Source organism: Chiloscyllium punctatum, chromosome 22 (genome assembly GCF_047496795.1).
Source record: "Chiloscyllium punctatum isolate Juve2018m chromosome 22, sChiPun1.3, whole genome shotgun sequence".
In the NCBI taxonomy this organism is placed as follows: Eukaryota; Metazoa; Chordata; class Chondrichthyes; order Orectolobiformes; family Hemiscylliidae; genus Chiloscyllium; species Chiloscyllium punctatum.
The window spans coordinates 40,790,051-40,799,419 of NC_092760.1; positions in this window are offsets into that span (position 1 = coordinate 40,790,051).

The following is a 9,369-nucleotide window of genomic DNA, read 5'->3' on the forward strand; positions in this document are numbered from 1 at the left end:
GATGAGACTTTTTAAAACTTATTCATGGGATGTGGGCATCATTGACTGGGCCAGCATTTGTTGCCCATCCCTAATTGCCCTTGAAATCATAGAGATGAGTAGCCTTCTTGAACTGTTGTCATCTGTGTGGTCTGCTGTTAAGAAGAGTGTTAAGCTTTTGACCCAATTCTAATTTGGTCAACATCTTTGTGAATTTATGTGTACCTGGTAAATTATGTGTGCTACTGATAACTTGCTCAACATGAAATATACACATCCATTTGGTCTGTGGATGATATTTAATTCTACTTTGGTTTCCACCAGTTGACAGGATTTGGCTTTTTCTCAGTAGTTTAACTTGTTTTCAGAGCAAGTAGCAATAAGGAGAAGAAGGCGTCTATCCTTTGTGGCAGAGTTAGTGGATCTATAAGAATTACTATTTTAATCGTGATATTAGCCAACATGAAGTAAATGATACAGACAGATTTACTCTGTGTGAAAGCATTAAAATTATAATGCAGAAATTCTTATCTCAGACACATTGTGTCTATAGAGAGCATCATTCGTGAATGTTCTAAGATTGTCAAAAGATTTTTTTCTTGTACTGGAAAGTTTCTTTGAAACCAGAAAATATTTTAAAATCTTTTTTAGAAGGTGAGAGAATTTTATTTGTATGTATATGTGTATAATATTTATATGCATATACAACTTTCTAATTGTGCTGATTTTCTTAATCACAGAAACATCCTCATTGTATTTCTGGAAAGAAATGCAATGTTTTTTAATAGATTATCTTGAAACTTAATTTGTACCTATAATGTATTTTTTAAAGTTGTATTACTTTTTGAAAACAATCCACACTTTAAAACAGCTTGCTTTCCAGCAAAATTAAAAGAATTTGTAAAACAAAATGAACATGTTCGTGTATTAAAATACATTATTAAAAATCTTTTAATTTGGATACCAAACTGGACCTCCTCATTCACTGTCCTAGAAACAGAACTAGGCCACTCATTGAGATCATTGCTTTGTAAGGAGGTTTCAATTATCTGTAAGAACAATAGGGTGGTAATGGTAGGGTATTTTAACTTTCCAAACATAGACTGGGACTGCCATAGTGTTAAGGGTTTAAATGGAAAGGAATTTATTAAGTGTGTCCAGGAAAATTTTCTGATTCAGTGTGCTGATGTACCTACTAGAGAAAGTGCAAATCTTGATGGAGTCTTGGGAAATAAGACACGGCAAGTGACTGAGGTGTCAGTGGAGGGAGCATTTCAGGGCCAGAGCCCATTATTGTATTGGTTTTAAAATAGTAATGGAAAAGGTTAGACAGGATCTAAAAGTTAAAGTTCTAAATTGGAGGAGGGCCAATTTTAGATGGTATTAGGCAAGAACTTTCAAAAGCTGATTGGACATGGATGTTTGCAGGTAAAAGGATGGCTGGAAAATGGGAAGCCTTCAAAATTGAGATACAAGAGTCGAGAGTATGTTCCTGTTCCGGTGAAAGGTAAGGCTGGTAGTTGTAGGGATTGATTGATGAGGAGAGAAATTGAGGTTTTGGTCAAGAAAAAGAAGGAAGCATATGTCAGGTATAGACAGCAGAGATCAGGTGAATCCTTAGAAGAGCATAAAGGCAGTAGAATATACTTAAGAGGGAAATCAGGAAAGTAGAAAGGGGATGTGAGATAATTTTATCAAATAGGGTTAAGGAGAATCCAAAGGGATTTTATAAATACATTTAAGTACAAAAACGTAACTAGGGAGACAATAGGAGCTCTCAAAGATCAGCAATGCAGCCTATGTATGCAACTGCAGGAGATTGGAGAGATACGAAACAAGCATTTTGCATCAGTGTTTATTGTGGAGAAGGACATGGAAGATACAGAATGTGGGGAAATAGATGGTGACGTCTTGAAAAATGTCCATATTACAGAGGAAGAGGTTCTGGCTGTCTTAAAATGCATAAAGGTGGATACATCCCCAGGATCTGATCAGGTGTACCCTATAACTCTGTGGGAAGCTAGGGATGTGAGTTCTGGACCCTTTGCTGAGATATTTGGATCATCAATAGTCACAGGTGAGATGCCAGAAGACTAGAGGTTGTCTAATGTGGTGCCACTATTTCGAAAGGTGGTAAGGAAAGTCAGGGAACTATAAACCGGTGAGCTTGATATCGGTGGTGGGAACGGTTTTGGAGGGAATCCTGTGGGACAGAATTTGCATGTATTTGGGCAGGCAAGGACTGATCGGGGATAGTCAGCATGGTTTTGTGCATGGGAAAGCACATCTCATGAACTTGGTTGAGTGTTTTGAAGAAGTAACAAAGAGGATTGACAAGGGAAGAGCAGCGGATGTGATCTATATGGACTTCAGTAAGGCATTTGACAAGGTTTCACATGGAAGACTGTTTAGCAAAGTTAAATCTCATGGAATACAGAGAGAACTAGTCATTTGGATACAGAACTGACAAGAAGGTAAAAGACAGCGGGTGGTGGTGGAGACATGTCACCAGTGGTGTGCCACAAGGATTGGTTCTGGGTCCAATGATTTTCATCATTTATATAAATGATTTGAATGTGAACATAGGAGGTATAGTTAGTAAGTTTGCAGATGACACCAAAATTGGAGGTGTAGTGGACAGCGAAGGTTACCTCAGATTACAACGGGATCTTGATCAGATGGGCCATTGGGCCGAGGAGTGGCAGATGGAGTTTAATTTAGATAAATGTGAAGTGCTGCAGTTTGGAAAGGAAAATCAGGGCAGGACCTATACATTTAATGGTACGATCCTGGGGACTGTTGCTGAACAAAGAGACCTTGGAGTGCAAGTTCGTAGTTCCTTGAAAGTAAGGTCTCTGGATAGTGAAGAAGGCGTTTAGTCTGCTTTGGTCAGAGCATTGAGTATAGGAGTTGGGAGGTCATATTCCTGCTGTACAGGACATTGGTTAAGCCACTTTTGGAATATTGTGTGCAATTCTGGTCTCCCCGTGTAGGAAGAATGTTGTGAAACTTGAAAGGGTTCAGAAAAGATTTACAAGAATGTTGCCAGGCTTGGAGGGTTTGAACTATCGGGAGAGGCTGAATAAGAGGGCTGATTTCCCTGGAGGATGAAGCGTGAAGGCTCAGTTAGGGGGCTTGAGAGTTATAAGTTAGTCAGAAAAGTTCTAAAGAGAGGGCTAAGAAGAGCCAGGAGGAGACATGAGAAGTTGTTGGCGGATAGGATTAAGGAAAACCTAAAGTCTTCTCTAGGTATATTAGGAATAAAAGAATGACTAGAGTAAGGTTAGGGCCAATCAAAGATAGTAGTGGAAAGTTATTTGTGGAATCTTAGGACATGGGGAAGTGCTTAATGAATACTTTTCGTCAGTCTTCACATCAGAAAAGAGCAACGTTAGTGAGAACATGGAGATACAGGCTACAGGATTATATGGGATTGAGGTTGACTAAGACAAGGTTTCAGCAATTTGGAAGGTCTGAAAATAGATAAAACCCTGGGCCAGATGGGATTTATCCTTGGATCCTCTGGGACGGAAGGAGGGGAATTGCAGAGCCTTTGGCTTTGAACTTTATATTATCATTCTCAACAGGAATAGTGCCAAAAGACTGGAAGATAGCAAATGTTGTTCCCTTGTTTAAGAAGGGGAGTCGGGACAACCTTGGTAATTATAGGCCAGTGAGTCTTACTTCGGCTCTGTGTAAGACGTTGGAAAAGGTTATAAGAGATAGGATTTATAATCATCTGGAAAGGAATAATTTGGTTAGGGACAATCAACATGGTTTTGTAAAGGGTAGGTTGTGCCTCACTAACCTTATTGAGTTCTTCTAAAAGGTGACAACAGGTGGATGAACGTAAGGTGGTTGATGTGGTGTATATGGACTTCAGTAAGGCGTTTGATAAGGTTCCACAAGGTAGGCTATTGCACAAATTTCTCACTGCCCACCCACTGAGTTTCGGGATTGAAGATGATTTAGTGGTCTGGATCAGAAATTGGCTAGCTGAAAGAAGACAGAGGTTGGTGGTTGATGGGAAATGTTCATCCTGGAGCTCAGTTACCAGTGGTATGCCACAAGGATCGATTTTGGTTCCATTGCTGTTCGTCATTTTTATAAATGATCTGGAGGTGCGCATAGAAGGATGGGTTAGTAAATTTGCACATGCTACTAAGGTAGGCAGGGTTGTGGATAGTGCCGAAGGATGTTGTGGGTAACAGAGGGACATAGATAAGATGCAGAGCTGGGCTGAGAAGTGGCAAATGGAGCTTAATGTGGAAAAGTGTGAGGTTTTTCACTTCGGAAGAAGTAACAGGAATGCAGAGTTCTGGGCTAGTGGTAAAATTCTTAGCAGTGTAGATGAGAGATCTTAGTATCCAGGTGCATAAATCCCTGAAAGTTGCCAGGGATTGATAGGGTTGTTCAGAAGGCATGTAGTATATTGGCGTTTATTGGGAGGGGTGTTGAGTTTGGAAGCCACGAGGTCATGCTTCAGCTGTACAAGACATTGGTAAGGCTGCACCTGGAGTATTGCGTGCAGTTCTGGTCATTGCATTATAGGAAGGATATGGAAGCTTTGGAAAGGATTCAGAGGAGATTTACTAGGATGTTGCCTGATATGGAAGGGGAAGGTCTTACGAGGAAAGGCTGAGGGAACCGAAGGTATTTTTGTTGGAGAAAAGACTGTTGAGAGGTGACTTAATTGAGACGGCTCGAAGCATACTCCTGCACTTATTGTATTTGTATGAGGCAGGGTTAGATAGGGTGGGCAGTGAGAACCTTTTTCCTCAGATGGTGAAGGCTAACGCGAGGGGACATAGCTTGAAATTGAGGGGTGATAGATTTAGGACAGATATCAGGGATAGTTTCCTTACTCAGAGAGTAGTTGGGTCATGGAACAGCCTGTCTGCAACAGTAGTAGACTCGCTGACATTAAGGGCATTTAAATGGGCATTGGGCATACATATGGATAATAATGGAATGGTGTAGGATTAATTTCACAGGTCAGTGCAATATCAAGGACCAAAGGGCCTATGTTCTATGAATCCCACACAGACACGGGGAGAACATGTAAACTCCACACAAACAGTTGCTCGAGGCTAGAATTGAACCCAGATCTCTGGTGCTGGCTACTTTTTTTCTGTTATGCCAACTGGTCTTTTTTTTTTTTGCTTTTGTTAAAAGTTTACTTTCCCAAGTGATTTGCAAAGTAAATGTGACACAACAGGCAAAGCCAAGTGGCACGTACTGGATACAGCAGAGGGACGAAGGAAACATGTCAGTAGGAAGTTACAGACCGAAGGAGAGGCCAGTCCAAGATATGAATGAAGTATGGGCTATAAGCCCAGGAGAAGAAAAGCATACATGGATGGGGAAGAGTTGGTGTGAGTGAAAGCCATGTTTTTGAGAGAAGGATGCAGGCCCAAATTTTTTAAATTAGTGAATACAATAAGAAAGATATCAGCATGTTTAGTTCATGGGGAAACGTTAAATGAGATTTACTTCTGAATTTTAAAAAATTGGCAATTTGCAGTGTCACCTCAAATACATGGGAAACAATGTGTAAGATTGTCACTTGTGATATGAAGACTAAGTTTGCAAAAGTTCGCTTATGAAGAAATGTAATACTGTACCACATGTATATGATACATACAAGAAATAAAATCCAGTACTGCAAAGTTTAATACATATGGGTTTACAAAATCAGTAGAAAAAAAGACCATTCGCCCCTCGCACCTGCTCCCCAATGCAATAAGATTATTCACCCCCATAACCTTTGATTCTATTCCTCTTGATTTGTCAGAAGAACGTTGCATGATCAATGCACCTTAGAGTGATGATTGAAGAAGCTGTATGTAACAGACAAAGTTTGAAAATTAATGGAAATAAACTGGAGATATTTAAATTAACTTTTTTTTTACATTAGCAACTAAATTGGAAAACTAAATTTGCATTACTCCAAAGCACATCCATCACTGTTTACTGACAATGAGAGGTTGCTGATGAACTTTGCAATAAAGCTAAGCAGACTGATGTATCTTAGATGTTGATATATTAGTTACTACTGAATCAAAAATCACCAGCACCTTCCACTTTAGTGCAGTTCTGATGGAGCGCTGTTGTGTGTATGTGAGGTTGGGGGGGTGAGGGTTTGGAGGGGAGGAGGAGCATGAGTGACTGACTGTGTATGTGTATGTGGGCATGTACTCTGGCACACGTGCACAGATACACTTGGTCACTCATATATACACACACACACACACAGAGACTCTCTCTCACTTCCCCCCCACCCCTACACACACACCAAACACATGTAGGTCTATGGGTGAATTTGCACGTGCAGATTTGTATTTGCAGAAACATTCAATTTTGTTCAAAACATTCACAATCTGTCAGCAGCCAGTAAATGTGACATTTTATAAATTCCTACTTTGGAAATAAAACCAGTCTGACTCCAGCTTGGGATACAGACAGACTCTAACCTCACATCTTTATGCATTGTCTGAACTGAGATGTCATCTTTTTTATCCACTGATAAAACATTGTTATCTTGGGGCTGTAACTTGAAAGAAATTCTGGGATTTACATATCAATTAAAACCTGCATCCCCATTTTAAGTAATTAAAGAGTTAACAGCCATCTCGGTTTGTTTAATACATCGCCTCAGTTGTGTGACATTTTGATCTTTTACATATAAATTCTTTGCCCTGGGTATCATGCCAGACTAGATACCTGACGAAGGAGCAGCACTTTGAAGGGTTGTACTTTCAAATACAGGGCAACCTCGATTATCCAAATGACACGGGCAGTGAGTATTTTGTTCAGATAATCGAATGTTTGGATAACTGATCAGAATCAGGTAAATATCTTAAGTTATGATTTGGAGATGCTGTTGTTGGACTGGGGTGTACAAAGTTAAAAATCACGCAACACCAGATTATATCGTAAGAATTCTGTGTCTTACGCTCTTACACTCCACAACCAACTGATGAAGGAGCAACACTGTGAAAGCTAGTGCTTCCAAATAAACTTGTTGGACTATAACCTGGTGTTGTATGATTTTTAACTTAAATCAAGTTAACATGAACAGGAGGTTGAATTAATTTAATATTTAACTACTTGCACCAGACAGAGACGACTCAGCCAGTGGGAAGACCTCCTTCGGATGTACACCGAGCTGCCACCTACAGCCTTTTCAACCGGACTCTGAGGTCGCCTCCTTTCCTCTCCTTTGCTTCTCCTTTGGGTCGCTCTCCTTAGCCATCACCAGCCCTGTGCTTCGTCAACTGCTGCCGGCTGGAAACTGGCTTGCACAAATGGTCCCAGGACCGAGACACAAAGTGGATGCAACACCGTCTACCTCCAGGTCCTCGCACAATTCCACCCCCTTCTGGAAACCCGTTGCAGGAGCTCGACATGACAGCCAGAGTGGGCGCGAAGTTGGTAGGCAGTCTGTCTTGGAAATAGAGTTTCTGCAGGTAGTGACGGAATCCAGTTTCCGATCTCAAACTTCGGGACCTGAAGATCTTGTCTGGATAAACCAAAATTCGGATAATTGATGTTCGGATAACCAAGGTTGTTCTATAAACCTAGGTTGGTGTGATTTTTAACTTTGTCCACCCTAGTCCAACACCTGCACCTCCACATCATAAACAAAGGTGCCTGTGCTGTATATGTTTCCGGTGGAGAGACTTGATCACAAAAAGATAAACCTAGTATATTGCAGCACAAGCTTTAGCTATTATAAATATCCAGACTCAACTCCAGAAGCATGTTCTCATTCTTTCATGCTAAGAGTTATTCGCCTTCCCTACGGTTAAAAATCACACAACACCAGGTTATATTCCAACAGGTTTAATTGGAAGCACATGAGCTTTCGGATGTCCCAATATGTTCGAGGACGCGATTACTCTAGGTTTAGTTCCACAGGCAACGGCAACCCTCCGGTATCTGCAGCAAGTGAACTGTAATACTGTGTTGCAGGTCATGAAGAACATGGTGTAGTTTTTCAGCTCTTGGGAAATACTGAACAATGAAGGGTAACCCGCAACACATTATCAATGAGGATGAGCACCTCACCAAAACCTTCCCCACACCTCCACTACTTGCCTTTAAACAACTGCCAAACGTCAAATAGATCATTGTTCGTCGCAAGCTGCCCGGCTCTCAGGACAACTCCATACAACCCTGTCACGGTAGGCACTGCAAGACGTGTCAGAGTGTGGACATAGATACCACCATTACGCGTGGGGACACCTCCCACCTTGTACATGGCAGGTACTCATGTGACTCAGCCAACATTGTCTATGTTATACGTTGTAGGCAAGGATGCCCGGAGGCATGGTACATTGGGGAAACTGAGCAAAGGCTACGACAACAGATGAATGGGCACCATACAACAATCAACAGACAGGAGGCTTCCCTCCCAGTTGGGGAACACTTCAGTGGTTCAGGACATTCAGCCTCGGACCTTCGTGTGATCATTCTCCAAGGTGGACTTTGGGACAGGCAGCAGAGAAAAGTGACTGAGCAGAGGCTGATAGCTCAGTTCGGTACCCATAGGGAGGGCCTCAACCGGGACATGTCACATTACAGGTGACCACCATTGCACTATATGCAGACACACACAAACAGGCACTCCTATACACACGGGGACACATAAACACAGACGCGCACACAGACACCCACACTCAGACATGCTCCCCTCACAGACTTAAGACACTCTACACTCACTACACACACATACACTTTCTCACACTCACAACCTCCAACCCAGACAGACATACACACACAGACAGACAAAGACCCACATGCACACATATATTTTGTGGGGTGAATTTGTACTTGTAAGGTTACATTGTACTTTGCTCAAAAACTGCATACATTCACGTAAAACTCCGTTATCTCACATTTTAGATGAGAATCAATCTAAACTTCATGGCATAGACAGGAAACACAGGGGGCCAACACCTTCAACATATTGTCTAGCTATCACCCACTGTTAACAGCTAACCTGAGAATGCAACTTTTAAAAAAAGTTTTGTGATTTACACATGAAAGAAGTGAAACTATCACTGTATTCTAACAGATGAAAGGCTTAACAGACAATCAATTTTTCAATGTATAATTTCAGTTACGTCACACTGCAAATTTTTGCTATAAATTCTGTCTTAGGATCGAGCCCTCCACTATCACCTGATGAAGGAGCGTCGCTCCGAAAGCTAGTGTGCTTCCAATTAAACCTGTTGGACTATAACCTGGTGTTGTGTGATTTTTAATTTTGTACATCCCAGTCCAATACTGGAATCTCCAACTCCTCCCTACGGTTAGGGGGCGATCTCCGAACAGTTTGAGGTAATAGTCTGACGTGACCGTGCACAGAATGATGGGATACTGGAG